Genomic DNA, 18,597 nt, shown 5'->3' on the forward strand with positions numbered 1-18,597 from the left:
TATATATATATACATAAATACGAATTACATATACATATATATATATATATATATATATATATATATATATATATATATATATATATATATATATATATATATATATATATATATATATATATATATATATATATATATATATATATATATATATATATATATATATATATATATATAAAACCCTAAGTACTTAAAACCCTAATTCATTAAACCTAACCCTAATTATTTAATACCACTTTAATTATTAAAACCCTAATCTGTACCTAATCATTACTACCTTAAATAAAACCCTAATTTACTAAACCCTAATTTATTAAACCCTAGGACATTAATTACTAAACCCTAGTTATTAAATACTACTTTAATTAACTAACCCTAATTAATGAAACCCTAATACTACTTATACTATTAATTAACATGTATACACTATTACTATTACTAACACCTAAAACCTACTACTTATATTATAACACATAAAAATATTTTGGGATATGTATTAGAGATGTATAGATCTTCGAACTTTCTTGACGAATGATTTCTACGAAACTCTAGGCAGAAGGGTTTGGATTTTCCGATTTAAAGGGTCCTATAGCTCAAGCCCCTAGACCTGAAATGGCCATTCGAAGGGAAAGGGGTGATTGGAAGCTTATCTAATACGGCAAGTATCCAAAAATGAAAAACACTCTTAAAGTAGAAACTTTCTAGTTATAGAAACTTACTAAAATAAGGAACCTACTAAAAGTGGAAACTTTCTAAAAATACAAACTTACTAGAAAAGGAAAACGAACTATACTTAAAACACTATCATACTTAAACATTTACTTAAACATGGGCAAAAACACTTACTACTCTTAAATGTCAATAGGTTGACTTTCTGTTCGTTCCAACTTTCTATTCCGAGGAATAACTAGCTCATCTCTCTACTTACTAAGGTGAACTCATAGCCCCAATCTTTATTGCTAGCAAACTTACTTACTTTTATTGGGGTGAGACACATGCTGTTTTTACATTTTACGCTTTAGACACAAGTACCAACTGCTAAAACTATGCTATACCCGGCTATGTCCGACTAAGTCCCTACAGTGATATTTTTAATTGCTCGATGATTGCATGCTTAATTATTAGGGGTAGGCCTATCGGGAGTAAAGTCCCCGATACATTTGACTAAGTCTTTGTAATACTTAATAATGAAATTAAACCGACAAGGACAGACACAACTTGTCATTGGGGAAAACTTGAACGTTTAGTCTAAATATCACGCCTTGGCATAACTTTTTGATCCTGCAGGAGATCAACTTTACAAACTAAATCTTGTGGTCTAAAACAATGGTCAAACTTATTTGCTAAACCTATAAACTTCACTAAACCTTTTTGGTTGACACTTTAGCATGTTTTGTCCCAGGTGCTGTTTGATTCAAGCTTTCTTATCTACTGCTTATGTGATGCTACTTGGACATAGGATCAAGAGATATCGCATTTATTACTATTGTATTTAAATATTTACTTTATTCCTTTGTAACGACATTTCATTTTCCACTGCGTACTCAATAAAGTTAAATTTTCTCATTTAGTATTGTTCTCGTTATTATAATATGTTGGTATATTTTGATATTAAGTCACATTTCGCCCAGGCCCTAACTGGGGGTGTGTTAGATTGGTATCAGAGCGAACCAGGCTATTATAGAGAACCAGGATTGCATCTTTATGTGTGCCTTATTTTCTAGCTACGGTGCCTTAGCAATCTAGAAAACTATAACCTTTCCCGCCTTAGACTTTAAAGCACTTAGGATTGCCCTATAATCTTAACATTTATGCTTTACTACACTTGACTAAAAGATTCTAATCAAAGTCTCTTTCCTAATGTTAGGATGTCAAGCTCAAGCGTTAATAAGCCTAACAAAGTAACTCACAACCCTACCACCGAAGTAGGTGTTGGACACTCTGCAACCTCGAGATCTGTTCGAAGTCCTTCCTACAGTCCTGCCCCACCATCACCAAACTATAGCCCAAATACTATTCGAGATTCACAAAGGTCTCCTCAATACTAACCAACTCCGAGAATCGAAGATAAAGGAAAACGTCATGAAGAAGCCGGTCCATCAAGGAAGAGAGCCCGAACTCCTTCTTATAATGATGCTACTAAGTATGAAATCTCGAGCCTATGAAAGGATACCGAGAGAAACATGGAGGGTTTGCTTCACCACGTGGCGAGAGTGGAGGTCTGTATGGATGAGAAAGACCGCGAAATTAAGAAGTTGGTGGAGGAAAATGTTGAACTAAGAAAAGAATTGAGGCTGCTAAAAAGTATGAGGAAGAACGTAACACCCATTGGGGGAAGCAATCCCTTGCTTGTCTCAAGGAGGATGTTGACTTCCGAATGAGAATGGAGAGAAGTCGAGTCGACAAACAGCTTACTTTAAGAGAATACGACACCAATACCATCAACAGTCGTGTTACCAACCTTTACGATAACCTCGAGTACCTCTACGAAAAGCAAAAAGAAAAGAACGAGTGATATGAGAAGTTTATGAAAGAATCCCTCGATTCTCAAACCGAAAGGCTAGAGAAACTTGTGAAGGATAACATGGAGAAAGTGATGAAGCAGTTTGAGGATGAGAAGAAGAGATATGAAGACTACTTCAACCTTGATATTTCTTAGTTTATTTTTCCATTTTCCATCTATGTAAAGGCTACGCCTTAAACTATTCCTATTCCCGAATCGTGTATTAAAAGGCTTATTTAATGTCTCGTTCCTTAATAATATAAAGTGTTTTATATATATCATTTTATATCAATACTTTATCTTATTCCTACTTGTAATTGCTCAACCCTATAATTTGTTAACTTATCCGACTTATGTTCACTTATGTAGCAACATCATGGTTCGTTCAGCTGCACCTACTGTTAACAATATCCTATTGACTACCGAGCAATTTCAACAACTACTCACAGCCGCACAAGGCAACAATCAAGCTAATAATGCTAATCCTCAACCAAAACCTTGTTCATACAAGGATTTCACAAACTGTAATCCTCCCGCATTTAAGGGAAATGAAGAAGCTGTCGAACTAGTTCGTTGGTTCGATAAGATGGAGTCCATTTTCCGTATTTGCAACTGTGGTGATAACGATCGAGTAAAGTATGCCACTAGATCATTGGGTGGCAATGCTTTAACTTGGTGGTCTGCTCATGCCAAGTCCGTAGGAATTGATAATGCTAATACAATTCTATGGGACGAACTCAAAAGCATGATGATTAATAAATTCTTCCCTCGAAGTCAAGTTCAGAAACTTGAAGCTGAGTTCTGGGAACTCAAGGTGAAGGGAACGGATATTGAAAGCTACACCAACTGTTATCTTGAGCTTTCTACTCTATGTCCTGAAATGTTTCCTACTGAAGCTAGGAGAATTGAAAGGTATATTGAAGGACTTCCCTAAGATGTTCAAGGGAATGTTATTGCTGCCGAGAAGGTTACTCTTGATGCTTTGATTCTCATGGCACAAAATCTGATGTTAGCCAAGAGAAGGAGAGCGTCGGCTAATAAGCAGGTTGAAACTAAGGGTAATGATGGTAAGAGGAAGTTTGAGCCATCTCAAGGTTTGACTCGGAATGTTAGTAAGAAGCCTGCGGATGGTACAAAGTTGAATTATAAGGTTTCCTATCCTTTCTGTATTCGTTGTGAGAGGCATCACCCGGGGCAGTGTACTGCTGTTTGTGCGTTGTGTAAGAAAGTGGGACACGTAGCTAAGACGTGTAAGACTCCTCCAAAGAATAAGGCTATTGTTCCAGCCAAAACTCCTCCAACCTGCTACACTTGTGGAGAAAAGGGACACATTAGTCCAAATTGTCCTAAGAAGAAAGATACTCCCGCTACTGGAGCCAATACTGCTGCTGCAAAGGGTCGTGCGTTTGTTCTTACTGATGCTGAAGCCCGAGATGAAGATGAGGTCATCACGGGTACGTATCTTGTCAATAATTGTTATGCAACTATTTTATTTGATACTGGTGCCGACCGAAGTTATGTGTCTAGTGATTTTTGTACCCTATTTACTAAAAAGCCTCAACCCTTAGAAACCAAAAGATTAGTAGAAGTAGCTAATGGAAAGATCATGCAAGTCGATAAAATCTATAAAAACTGCAACCTAATCTTAGCCGATAAAGAATTTAAGATAGACCTTTTGCCGGTCGAGCTCGGAAGTTTTGACGTAGTAGTTGGAATGGATTGGTTACATCCACTAGATGCTGCTATCATGTGTTACGATAAAACTGTCCAAATTCCATTGGGAAATGGAGAGACTCTCATCATCCAAGGTGAAAAGAGTGGTTCCAATCTCAACATTATCTCCTGTATTAAAACTTGCAAATACCTTATGAAAGGTTATCCAGCTATACTAGCCCACGTTAAGATGATTGAATTGAAAGAGAAGCATATTGAAGGTGTACAGTAGTTAAAGACTTTTCGATGTGTTTCCCGAAGATCTTCCTGGTCTTCCACCTCCTCGACAAGTTGAATTTCAAATTGATTTAACTCCCGGTGCTCCTCCTATTGCTAAATCTCCGTATCGTTTAGCACCCTCCGAGATGAAGGAATTATCCAACCAACTCCAAGAGCTATTGGATAAAGTTTTTATTCGTCCAAGCTCGTCCCCATGGGGAGCTCCTATTCTGTTTGTTAAGAAGAAAGATGGTACGTTAAGGATGTGCATTGATTATCGCAAACTTAACAAGCTTACTATCAAGAACCGTTACCCATTGCCGCATATTGATGATTTATTCGACCAACTCCAAGGGTCAAGCGTCTATTCAAAGATTGATTTGAGATCTGGTTATCACCAACTCCAAGTCAAGGAATCCGATATTCCTAAGACTGCTTTTCGTACTCGCTATGGACACTACGAGTTTTGTGTCATGCCTTTTGGTTTGACCAACGCTCCGGCTGTGTTCATGGATCTTATGAATCGTGTCTGCAAGCCGTATCTCGACAAATTCGTCATTATTTTCATTGACGACATCTTGATCTACTCCAAGAGTGAGGAAGAACATGAGCAACATTTGCGCATGATTCTTGAACTCTTAAGAAAGGAACAACTCTATGCTAAATTTTCTAAGTGCGAGTTTTGGCTTAAAACCGTACAATTCGTTGGACACGTTGTTGATAGTGAAGGAATACATATCAACCCAGCTAAGATTACAGCTATTCAGAACTGGGAGATACCAAAGACTGCGAAGCATATTCGTCAATTTTTGGGACTTGCCGGTTACTATCGAAGGTTCATAAAAGATTTTTCTCTCATTGCTAAACCTCTTACAAAGTTAACTTAAAAAGGAAAGAAGTTTGAGTGGTCCGAAGAACAGGAATCTGCTTTCAAGATTCTGAAGGAGAAATTGACCACATCTCCGATCCTCTCTTTACCTGAAGGTACTGATGACTTTGTTGTTTACTGTGATGCCTCAAAGCAAGGCTTTGGTTGTGTTTTAATGCAACGAAAAAAGGTTATTACCTACGCATCTAGGCAGTTGAAGAAACATGAAGAGAATTATACCACACATGACCTTGAGTTAGGTGCCGTGGTATTCGCATTAAAGATATGGAGACATTATTTGTATGGTATCCATTTTACAGTGTACACTGATCATAAAAGTCTTCGACACATCTTTGATCAAAAATAGCTAAACATGAGGCAAAGCCAATGGCTCGAGCTATTGAACGATTATCACTGTGAGCTGAAATATCATCCTGGCAAGACGAATGTAGTTGCCGATGCCCTTAGTCGGAAAGATGATGTTAAACGTGTTCGTGCTTTAAACCTGAAAATCAAATCGAATCTTATATCACGAATCTGTGAAGCTCAATTGGAAGCTATTAAACCGACACTTATCAAAGGTGAAGGACATATCGGTTTTGAGAACCAACTTCAAGTGAAAGCTAATGGTACACGGTACTTTGGCAACAGAATTTGGGTCCCTCGCTTCGGTAATCTCCGTGAACTAGTCTTGGATGAAGCTCATAAGACTAGGTATTCTATTCTTCCCGGTTCCAGTAAGATGTATCACGCTGTGAAGCAATTCTACTGGTGGCCTAACATGAAAGCTGACATTGCTACTTATGTTAGTAAGTGTCTCACTTGTTTGAGAGTCAAGGCCGAACATCAAAAGCCTTCTGGTCATTTGACTCAACCCGATATTCCGCAGTGGAAGTAGGAATGTATCACTACGGACTTCGTTACTAAGTTACCTAAGACTTCGAACGGTAGCGATACTATTTGGGTCGTAGTTGATCGCCATCCTAAATCTGCACATTTCATACCGATCAAGGAAACCGACAAGATGGAGAGATTATCGCAACTTTATATTAAAGAAATTATCTCACGTCATGGTGTTCCTATCTCGATTACTTCTGATCGCGACAGTCGATTCGTATCCAGATTCTGGAAAACTTTACAATCTGCTCTTGGAACTCAACTCGACATGAGTACAACATATCATCCACAAACTGATGGTCAAAGTGAACGAACTATTCAAACCATGGAAGATATGCTACGTGCTTGTGCAATCGATTTCGGCAAAGGTTGGGATAGACATCTACCTTTAGTTGAATTTTCTTACAACAACAGTTATCACTCCAGTATTAAAGCTGCACCTTTTGAAGCTTTATATGGCCGGAAGTGTAGATCCCCTTTGTGTTGGGACGAACTCGAGGACAGACATTTAACTGGTCCTGAAATCATTCACGAAACTACTGAAAAGATCGCTCAGATTAAGCAACGATTAGAAACTGCCCGTAACCGACAAAAGAGCTATGCCGATAAGAAATGAAAAGACATCGAATACCAAGTTGGAGATAAAGTCATGTTGAAAGTATCCCCTTGAAAAGGTGTTGTCCGCTTCGGTAAGCGAAGTGAACTCAGTCCACGATACGTTGGACCTTTCACAGTCACACAAAGAGTCGGTCCCGTGACATATCGACTAGAACTACCAACCGAACTCAGTCAAGTACATGATGTGTTTCATGTCTCAAATCTTAAACGGTGTCTTGCTGATGACACACTTGTTATTCCTTTGGATGATGTCCGCATTGATGAACAAATGCACTTCGTTGAAGAACCTATAGAAATTATGGAAGGAGAGGTCTAGAAAAAGCGTAAAAGCAATATACATATCGTTAAAGTCCGTTGGAATTTGTGTAGAGGCCCCGAATATACCTGGGAATGCAAAGACAACATGAAACGGAAATATCCCCATCTCTTCTCAACTGCTGATGCAAACGAGGAATCTACCTAAAAACTTCGGGACGAAGTTTTCAATAACGGGGAGGTACTATAACGACCCTCATTTTTCCATTCTATATTTCTCATTTTTCCATTCTATACTTTTCCTTATTAAATGTCCAACAATATAATTAAACTTAATAATTAAACTTTAATCGATAATTGTTAAGTGTCAAGAATTATAAAATATAATAATTAACTTTGTAAACGACAAGTTAATAAAAGATAAAAATAAAGGACTTATAAACTTTTGTGAATAAATAAATAACTTTAAAACTTGTGTACTTAAAATAATTAAACTTGAATAATTAAGGAATCATTTGAGCTAATCTAAAATACAAGGACTTAAGTGAAAAAGCTAACCCGAATCCCCCTAAACCCTAGCCGATTTTGGAAGGGTAAAATTACCCTTCTACCCCTCTAATTTTCGGCCCAAACCAACAACCCTAACCCCCTCTTCAAGCTAACTTGTTCCCTAAGTAATTCCTTATTAAACCCTAACTCTAGAATAATCCTAACATGACTATAAATAGAGGCCTAACCTAAACTTTTTCAATGTACCAAATCACAACAACAATTCTCTCTCTCAAATCTCTCTCCCTCCCTCTTATTTTCGGCCAAAACCGAAACCCCAACACCATCATCACCATCAAAATCTTCAAGGATTTCCAAGTGATCTTCAAGTGTTCTTCGCGTTCTTCAAGAATCTTCAAGGAGTTCTTCAAGTTTTTCAAGGCTTTGATCTTTGATCTTCAATCTTCATCGTGTTCATCACTTCTTTGTTAATCATCTTGAATCTTCAAAGGAATAACATAAACCCTAACTTGTTTACATAATCTTTGATCTTTAATTCATGTTATAAACTTGTTTATTCATAAATATATACATAAACACACCTAGATCTATATATACATGAAAGAAAATAAAAAAATATGTATGTATGTATGTATATATGTGTGGACTAGAAGAAAAAAAAAGGGAAAAAGGAAACTTTGATCTTTAAACCCTAGGTTATTACATGAAAGATTTGTTTATGGTTAATTTAGGAAACAAAATAAATATATATACACATACATATATATCGACATATACATATTTATACATGTAAATTTTTTTTTTTATATATATATATATACATATATACGAATTACATATACATATATATATATACATATATATACATATATATATATATATATATATATATATATATATATATATATATATATATATATATATATATATATATATATATATATATAAAACCCTAATTACTTAAAACCCTAATTCATTAAACCTAACCCTAATTATTTAATACCACTTTAATTATTAAAACCCTAATCATTACCTAATCATTACTACCTTAAATAAAACCCTAATTTACTAAACCCTAATTTATTAAACCCTAGGACATTAATTACTAAACCCTAATTATTAAATACTACTTTAATTAACTAACCCTAATTAATGAAACCCTAATACTACTTATACTATTAATTAACATGTATACACTATTACTATTACTAACACATAAAACCTACTACTTATATTATAACACATAAAAACATTTTGGAATATGTATTAGAGATGTATAGATCTTCGAACTTTCTTGACGAATGGTTTCTACAAAACTCTAGGCGGAAGGGTTTGGATTTTCCGATTTAAAGGGTCCTATAGCTCAAGCCCCTAGACCTGAAATGGCCATTCGAAGTGAAAGGGGTGATTGGAAGCTTATCTAATACGGCAAGTATCCTAAAATGAAAAACACTTTTAAAGTAGAAACTTTCTAGTTATAGAAACTTACTAAAATAAGGAACCTACTAAAAGTGGAAACTTTCTAAAAATAGAAACTTGGTAGAAAAGGAAAACGAACTATACTTAAAACACTATCATACTTAAACATTTACTTAAACATGGGCAAAAACACTTACTACTCTTAAATGTCAATAGGTTGACTTTCTGTTCGTTCCAACTTTCTATTCCGATTAATAACTAGCTCATCTCTCTACTTACTAAGGTGAACTCATAGCCCCACTCTTTATTGCTAGCAAATGTGACGATCCTTCCAAATCCCTTTGGACGAATACATCATTCCTTGATTTCATAGTGAGGTTTTGACCTCTATATGATACGTTTTGTAAACATTGCATTCTTTTGAAAATGCACACCATAAATGAATATATAAATCCAAGGTTTTCGACATCTGATGATTTCTACATATAGACAATCACCGTATATAATAGTTTACAATACTACATCCGTTGACAATGCAGTCAAAATAAGATACATGGTGATGATTTTGTGAATGCAAAGTTTTCTAGAATAAAGCATGTATGACTCCATGCACATAGCTTGTATAACGTATAAGCAAACAGCGGAAGACTTCTAGGAACCTGAGAATAAACACGTTTAAAAGTGACAACACAAAGGTTGGTGAGTTCATAGTTTTAATGTTGCGCATAATCTGTATATAAAGGTGGATCACAAGATTTCAGTTGTTTCATCCGAAATGTTTATCAAAATATTCTACAAAATTGAGCACCCTGGTAACTAAACTTAACGTATATATAATTCATACCCTTTGTATAATCATCTTAATAATACACGCAAACCAACGTGTACGCTTCTCAAATAGCATACGTCCGTTAAAGGCTAGTGCTCTAGCTCGGACGGGGATATCAAGCCCTATGGATCCATATACTACTACTCGCGCCTACCAGTTCTTATAACTGGCAGTTACTAGTTACCAAAGCTAAGGGATTTTTGGTTCAAACTCAGTGTAGAATTTAGTATGTACTTGTATCCATTGTGTTTAAAATAAAGTGCATGTATTCTCAGGCCAAAAATATAGATTGCAAAAGCAATTAAAAAGGGAGCAAATGAAACTCACCTTAGCAGCACATAAGGTCATTCACCGAAATGTGACCGAACTCGTAATGCAAAATAACCGTAGATCTCAACTTAGAGAACATATGTTGGTCAATATATGTCTAACAAGCTAGGTCGGGTCATACTGTATCACAATCCTAATGCTCAAGACTGACATGCAGAAGTTTAACAAAAGTCATCTCAAAAGTCAACCTAACCCAATATGTTTTTTAAATCTATACATGTTTATTAACATAGTATAAGTCTTGATAATTGAACGAATTTATAGTTTATCAAACTCAAAATATTATTTATTTCAGGGGCTATATTATATTTGAATTATCATGGCAATCGAACATGATTTTCATATAGTTTTCCAATACTTGGAAAATCAGATTATAGTGTTTATAAAGCTTTAAAACATGATAAGACAGTCAACTTTGACAATTGTTCAACAAGACGAGACGTGCCTTATATAGAAATTCATTTACTCAATTATTAATATATATAAATCCAATTTATCAATATTATAAACAAGTTTTTTAAATATCAATTACAGATTCAAAAGCAATTTCAATTAATGTTAATTATAATTCAGTTGACCATAACTTTTAATCCGTTCATCGAAAACATACGATTTCTAAATGAAAAGTTATTAATTTATCGACAGCTTTTCAATGACATGCATATCATATACCTTTTTTTTATCAATAATATATGTATCAAATTCGTGATTCATCATAAACTATGTAACGACAAAATTAAAGCATACAAGCATGCATAAACATATATACTCGAGCACTAAATATGGATACACTATTAATATATAAAAGATAAGATATAAATGCTTACGTATCAATATTGTGATTCAATATTGCAGAAAAGTACGTAGACGCAACGGAGATGATAAATACTAGTTTGACTTGCGAACAATACTCACAAACATTACCCATAACCTCCATAGTTATAACCCATAGTTCCCTAACTCTATCCCGCTCGGAAGGCTTGTTTGAAAATAATTCGCTCATGACCTCGTCGTAGTATTTTATGTATAATAATACTAATAATAATACTCCTAACTATAAGATTAATAATAATATTAATCTTAATAATAATAATAATAATATAAATAATAAATATAAATAATAAATATAATACGGAGTAATATAGATATTAATATGTGTGTGTGTGTGTGTGTGTGTGTTGAGCACACTGGTCAATTTATAGAATGTTTCTGAATTCTGACTGCCATGCAATCACATGGGTTTTATGCCTATTTCTCATGCGATCGCAAGGCCCCAAAATTCAGCTCACAATTTTTTTGTTTTCTTGTTTGTCGACATATTATTATATATATATATAATATATTTAATTTATATTAATTATATATATATATATATTATATTATATTCATGTACATAGTTGACTTGTAATTTTAGGTCCGTTGACTCGTACGTTGATACTCGACTCGTGTACCACTTTTGGTTTTTCGAACGCACTTTCGTACGTTTAGAAAACTAGCCTTTTACGTTACGCGACGTGTACCCTTATTAATAATTTGACTTACTCATCAATAAATTACCTTATAAAAAATGTAACTTATAAAATTGAGCGTTGTGGTCATTTGCTTCTATAAATCAGTGACTCGTTGTTTATCAAAATATATTATTTTAAATCATGACGTTTTTTTGACTAAGTTAATATTATATTTTTGTAAAATATATATATATATATATATATATATATATATATATATATATATATATATATATATATATATATATATATATATATATATATATATATATATATATATATATATATATACTTATATTTTCCAATCCAATTATAATGGTTAGTGAATTTTCAGGGTTTGGTCAAGGTTAAATGAATGTATGAATACAGTTTACACTTCTTGAGATTCAACTTAACAAACTTTGCTTATCGTGTCGGAATAATATAAAGATAAAGTTTAAATTTGGTCAGAAATTTCCGGGTTGTCACAGTACCTACCTGTTAAATAAATTTCGTCCCGAAATTTGATTGAGATGGTCATGGCTGATAATAAATACGTTTTCATGATGCTTGCGAGCTGAAAATTAAAGTTTTATCATCAGCGAGTAATATAGATAAAGCAATTTGGTTACGCGAAGAGTATAAATGAAGTTATCACAAAGGAGTGAAATGAGTTGGTAAAGTTTCGTCATATCTTTTGACGTAGACAGGTTGATTTACAGAGTTCAAGAGATTTGGAGAAGGTCTTAGTAATAAGATTTGATTCTTCGAAAATCAAGGAAATTAGGATCCACTTTAAATGTGATCATCTCTTTTGATTACTCTGTCGAATATTTCACTATAAATCCACCCCCTTCGTTTCCTTACTTTTATCATTCCTATACTCAATTCCCAAATTCAAAAGATTGTGAAAATGCTTAATCCAGTTCTGATCCATGTCCTTATCCTTACTATTGCAACAATTATTCTCCTTTTCCAACTTCTGCCAGAGGAATCTGCTTACTTCTACTTTGCCCTTGGGGTTATAGTGCTTTTAATTCTCCTGTGTCTTTATGTTGCGATAAACATTGATATACACGGTTTGTAATTTATGTGTTGTTATCGGGCTTTATATTCTCCCTTATATTTCAAAGTTCCTGCTTCTGTCTTCTATAATTATTGTCATTCCCAGTTAATGCTCTCTTTTATTTGCTGCGATTTATACCTCAATTTCTATTTCGGAGTTTTGTCCCTTCGTTTCTTCTTCTTGTGACTAAGTATTGCTTGTAATGGTCCAGAATTCGCAGATATGAATTTCAGAATGAACATTGTTAATGTTCTAAGAAGAAAATGGTAATGACACGATCTTGATTTGTTAAATTACCAGAATACCCTGGAAAAGACCGAATCATCAAGAAATATTTTTTTGATATTTTAGAGATTAAATAGAATACAAGAGTCGTATGACATAGCACATGATGATGTTATGATCTGTGAATCATCACGTTCCATTAGAAACTCAGCATGAATTACTGTAATATAATCACGTTGATCAAGTGTTATTATATTATACTAACTCATGCTTCAGTTCCCAACACTGCTTCAATAACATTTAAGTTCAAACTTTTCTGATTTTAGAAACTAAAACAGTTTCCTTTCTGATGTAACACTGATATCGTGAAGAGATAAATGATTTCAGATAAGAATAGTTATGAAAATATCTTCAGAAATATCGAGGATATTTATAATGAAAGATACGATGATATCTTAGAATTCCTAATATCGAAAGATGATAAAGAAGATTTGTCCGTAAAGGTTTAGAGTCAGGAGCAAGGTATTCGTTAATGACTTCAGCATATACTGAATCATTTGGATTCTTTGAAGGCAGGTTTAGTCTTTGTGATTTATCCACAGCCTCCTTCATACTTTGCTCAATCCGTTTTCCAGTTCCAAACTTTCTCTTTTTCTGAGCTTTGCCAGCACACTATTCTTTATTATCAACTTTTTACTGTTAAGGTCGTTTGCAGTTTTTGCTGCTTCATCAGCTTTTTCAACATTCAGAGTATTGATTCGTAGACTGGTTGCTTTTCAGATTTTCAGAATGAAAGCTCATAATTCTAAGATATGAATGTTATATGTATACATATGGTGTTCTAGTACAGTTTTGAATTCAAAGTATGGCATTTGAAAGGTGTAAGAATCTAAGAGTGATGTTTTTTGTTAAATCTGGGCTTGGATTCTGATTTTTCAAAATCAGAATATGTAATCAAATTTGGATGCGAATGGTTGTTTTGATTTCTATGAAAGAATGTATATCGTTGTGAAAGTAGTGAGTATAGTTGATGATTTGCTGAATCAGAATCGAAGAATGTAACATATTAATTGTGAATTTATATATCTTTCGGGTATTACCTACCCGTTAAAAGTTTCACAAGTAATATTTTGTACCAGAAAATTTTATTACAGTCTTTATGAAAATATATGTTTGTATATTTTCTTCAGATGTAACACAGATTTAATGAGTTAATATCATATTAAGCTCACTTGATTTTCGGCTGGATTAGAAATGAATAATCTCTAAAACATTAAAGATTTAATAATCTTCACGGAGTATTTCACTAATGTAATCAATACTTCGTTATTCAATTTTATTGATATTTCCTCAGTGAATCATGTTGGTGCTCATGGAACTCTTGCTAACTTCGCAAGGTACAAATGATGTTTTCTAGAAAGTTTCGAATACATCAAAGATGAAAGTATAAAATCAAACATATAATTGAATAATATACTTAGTTTATAATGAAATGGAATTCATTGAGTTGAAATGGAGATTATGGTTAACAAAGGATGTACCTCATAGCATATTAGTAACATGAACTAACTGAGTAGCACCTACTAGTTAAGATTCACACGTAATAGCTTAGTAAGAAAAGATTTATTTTGATTTCAAAATTCATATATATTAAATATACATATAATTTCTTCAGGGAAAATGAGTTAATACTTCGTAACTCGTTGATATAATATACGCCTTGTTGATTTGTGATGATGTTGGTGATTATGAAATTGGCGGAACTTGTAGTGCTACAGGTTTTGCCGGTGGTGGTGATACTGACGGTACTATTGATGCTGCTGGTAAAACAAATCTAGCTTGTAAATTGTGCACCATTCCGATCAGGGTTTTATTTCATCATTTCTATTCACTCAATCATTTGGTTTACAATTAGAACTAGAATAAGTAATCTCTAAACTTTTAGAAACTACATATTCTTTGCAGAATATTTCTTGGATGAAGTTATGAATTAATACTTCATCGTTTGTTGTTGTTGGTATTCCTTAGTATCTATGGTGCGTATGACGTTGATGTTCGAGGTACAGATTGTGATGTTGAGGTATGGGATGCGGATATTGTTGTTGGTAGTGGTATTGATACTGTTGGTGTTGATGATGGTGGTACTGTTGATGCCGGTGATGCTGCTGGTGCTTGTAATCTTTGCACCGTATTCTCCAAAGTCACTACCCGAGCGCGAAGCTCGTTGACTTCTTCTATTACACTGGGATGGTTATTGGTTCGAACGAGCGGATGAATAAGATCCAGAATATGAGATAGTATATAATCATGACGAGATACTCTGGAAATGAGAGAGAAAATGGTGCTTCAGATAGGTTCACCGGTAAGTGCTTCAGGTTCTTCGCCAAGAGGGCAATGTGGTGAATGGAAGGGATCACCTTCTTCTTGTCTCCAATGACTAAGTAGGCTACGAACCCATCCCTAATTCATCCAGAATAGATGATGGTGAATTGGTTGATCCATTCCGGTTACACTGTCTTCGGAATTCAGGTGAATATCCATATCGGAATAGCTGTCGGAGTTTAAGGAATTTGAACTAGATACGCGATCCATCTTATATAATTAGAGGGATGATTTTTGATATGAAATAGATTATAGAATTTAGATTGGTACTCTTCAACACATAATTTACATATGTATATATAATACCAAAATTCCGTAAATTACGGAGAAATTTTCGAAAGATGTCAGGAAAAGTTTACAGTAACAGATATGCTAAGATATGAATTTTGTTGGTACACTATCTATGCAGTAAATGCATTAAGATGTGTCTAGACTTATGAATGATAAGCATGTAATTTCTGACAAGAAATGATAAGTGAAAATTGGTAAGAACAAATACGGTCATAGTCCAGACTCACTAATGCATCCTAACAATTACCAGTTAAACACACTAATACAAATTCTGGTTCCCTATGACCTCGAGCTCTGATACCAACTGTGATGATCCTTCCAAATCCCTTTGGACGAATACATCATTCATTGATTTCATAGTGAGGTTTTGACCTCTATATGATACGTTTTGTAAACATTGCATTATTTTGAAAAGGCACACCATAAATGAATATATAAATCCAAGGTTTTCGACGTCTGATGATTTCTACGTATATACAATCACCGTATATAATAGTTTACAATACTACATCCGTTGATAATGCAGTCAAAATAAGATACATGGTGATGATTTTGTGAATGCAAAGTTTTCTAGAATATAGCATGTATGACTCCATGCACATAGCTTGTACAACGTATAAGCAAATAGCGAAAGACTTCTAGGAACCTAAGAATAACACAAAGGTTGGTGAGTTCATAGTTTTAATGTTGCACATAATCTGTATATAAAGGTGGATCACAAGATTTCAGTTGTTTCATCCGAAACGTTTATCAAAATATTCTACAAAATTGAGCACCCTGGTAACTAAACTTAAAGTATATATAATTCGTACTCTTTGTATAATCATCTTAATAATACACACAAACCAACGTGTACGCTTCTCAAATAGCATACGTCCGTTAAAAGGCTAGTGCTCTAGCTCGGACGGGGATATCAAGCCATGTGGATCCATATACTACTACTCGCGCCCACCAGTTACTAGTTACCAAAGCTAAGGGATTTTTGGTTCAAACTCAGTGTAGAATTTAGTATGTACTTGTATCCATTGTGTTTAAAATAAAGTGCATGTATTCTCAGCCCAAAAATATAGATTCTAAAAGCAATTAAAAAGGGAGCAAATGAAACTCACCTTAGCAGCACATAAGGTCATTCAGCGAAATGTGTCCGAACTCGGAATGCAAAATAACCGTAGATCTCAACCTAGAGAACATATGTTGGTCAATATATGTCTAACAAGCTAGGTCGGGTCATAGTGTATTACAATCCTAATGCTCGAGACCGACATGCAGAAGTTTAACAAAAGTCATCTCAAAAGTCAACCTGACCCAATATGATCTTTAAATCTATACATGTTTATTAACATAGTATAAGTCTTGATAATTGAACGAATTTATAGTTTATCAAACTCATAATATTATTTATTTCAGGGGCTATATTATATTTGAATTATCATGGCAATCGAACATGATTTTCATATAGTTTTCCAATACTTGGAAAATCAGATTATAGTGTTTATAAAGCTTTAAAACATGATAAGACAGTCAACTTTGACAATTGTTCAACAAGACGAAACGTGCCTTATATAGAAATTCATTTACTCGATTAGTAATATTTTAAAATCCAATTTATCAATCTTATAAACAAGTTTTTTAAATATCAACTACAGATTCAAAATCAATTTCAATTAATGTTAATTATAATTCAGTTGACCATAACTTTTAATCCGTTCATCAAAAACATACGATTTCTAAATGAAAAGTTATTAATTTTTCGACAGCTTTTCAATGACATGCATATCATATACCTTTTATCAATAATATATGTATCAAATTCGTGATTCATCATAAACTATGTAATGCAAAATTAAAGCATACAAGCATGCATAAACATATATACTCGAGCACTAGACATGAATACACTATTAATATATAAAAGATAAGATATAAATGCTTACGTATCAATATTGTGATTCAATATTGCAGAAAAGTACGTAGACGCAACGGAGATGATAAATACTAGTTTGACTTGAAAACAATACTCACGAACATTACCCATAACCTCAATAGTTATAACCCATAGTTTCCCTAGCTCTATCCCGCTCGAAAGGCTTGTTTGAAAATAATTCGCTCATGACCTCGTCGTAGTATTTTATGTATAATAATACTAATAATAATACTCCTAACTATAAGATTAATGTAAAGACCCGTCCTTATCCACCTGGACGAAGTCATCAACATTTGGTCCCATTGCAATGACCGACTCCAAGTAATGTCCTTAAAATGAGCTAATGCACAGCGGAAGACTTAATTCGTACCTGAGAATAAACATGCTTAAAAGTGTCAACCAAAAGGTTGGTGAGTTCATAGGTTTATCATAACAATCATTTCTATACCTTAATAGACCACAAGATTTCATATTCATAAACATTTCAATATAAATATTCTAAGTTGTTGAGCACTTGGCAACAATACTTAACATTTAATCAACGTCGCATATTCCCTTTATTATGAAATCTCACTACACTGTACCAAGTGTAGCCTACAAAACGAAGTACTGTGCAACCGTTGAATACTGGTCGTCCAGTCCGGTTGGGGTTGTCAGGCCCGATAGATCTATCAACAGGATTCGCGTTTACAATACCCATGTAAATAGTAGTTACCAAGCTACAGGGAAATATGCCAGTGGTACAACTCAACGTAGAATATATTTTTAAGTACTTGTGTCTATTTTGTAAACATTTATAAAAGCAGCGCATGTATTCTCAGCCCAAAAATATATATTGCAAAAGCAATTAAAAAAAAGGAGCAAATGAAACTCACCATACTGTATTTTGTAGTAAAAATACATATAACATCATTAAACAAGTGTAGGGTTGGCCTCGGATTCACGAACCTATATCATTTATGTATATATAAATACACATGTTGTAATCGAACAAATATATATATTTTTAGTGATCTTTAATTGTTACTTAATCATGTGTTTCATTAATAACTTAATTA

The sequence above is a fragment of the Rutidosis leptorrhynchoides genome, chromosome 4 (assembly GCF_046630445.1).
Source record: "Rutidosis leptorrhynchoides isolate AG116_Rl617_1_P2 chromosome 4, CSIRO_AGI_Rlap_v1, whole genome shotgun sequence".
In the NCBI taxonomy this organism is placed as follows: Eukaryota; Viridiplantae; Streptophyta; class Magnoliopsida; order Asterales; family Asteraceae; genus Rutidosis; species Rutidosis leptorrhynchoides.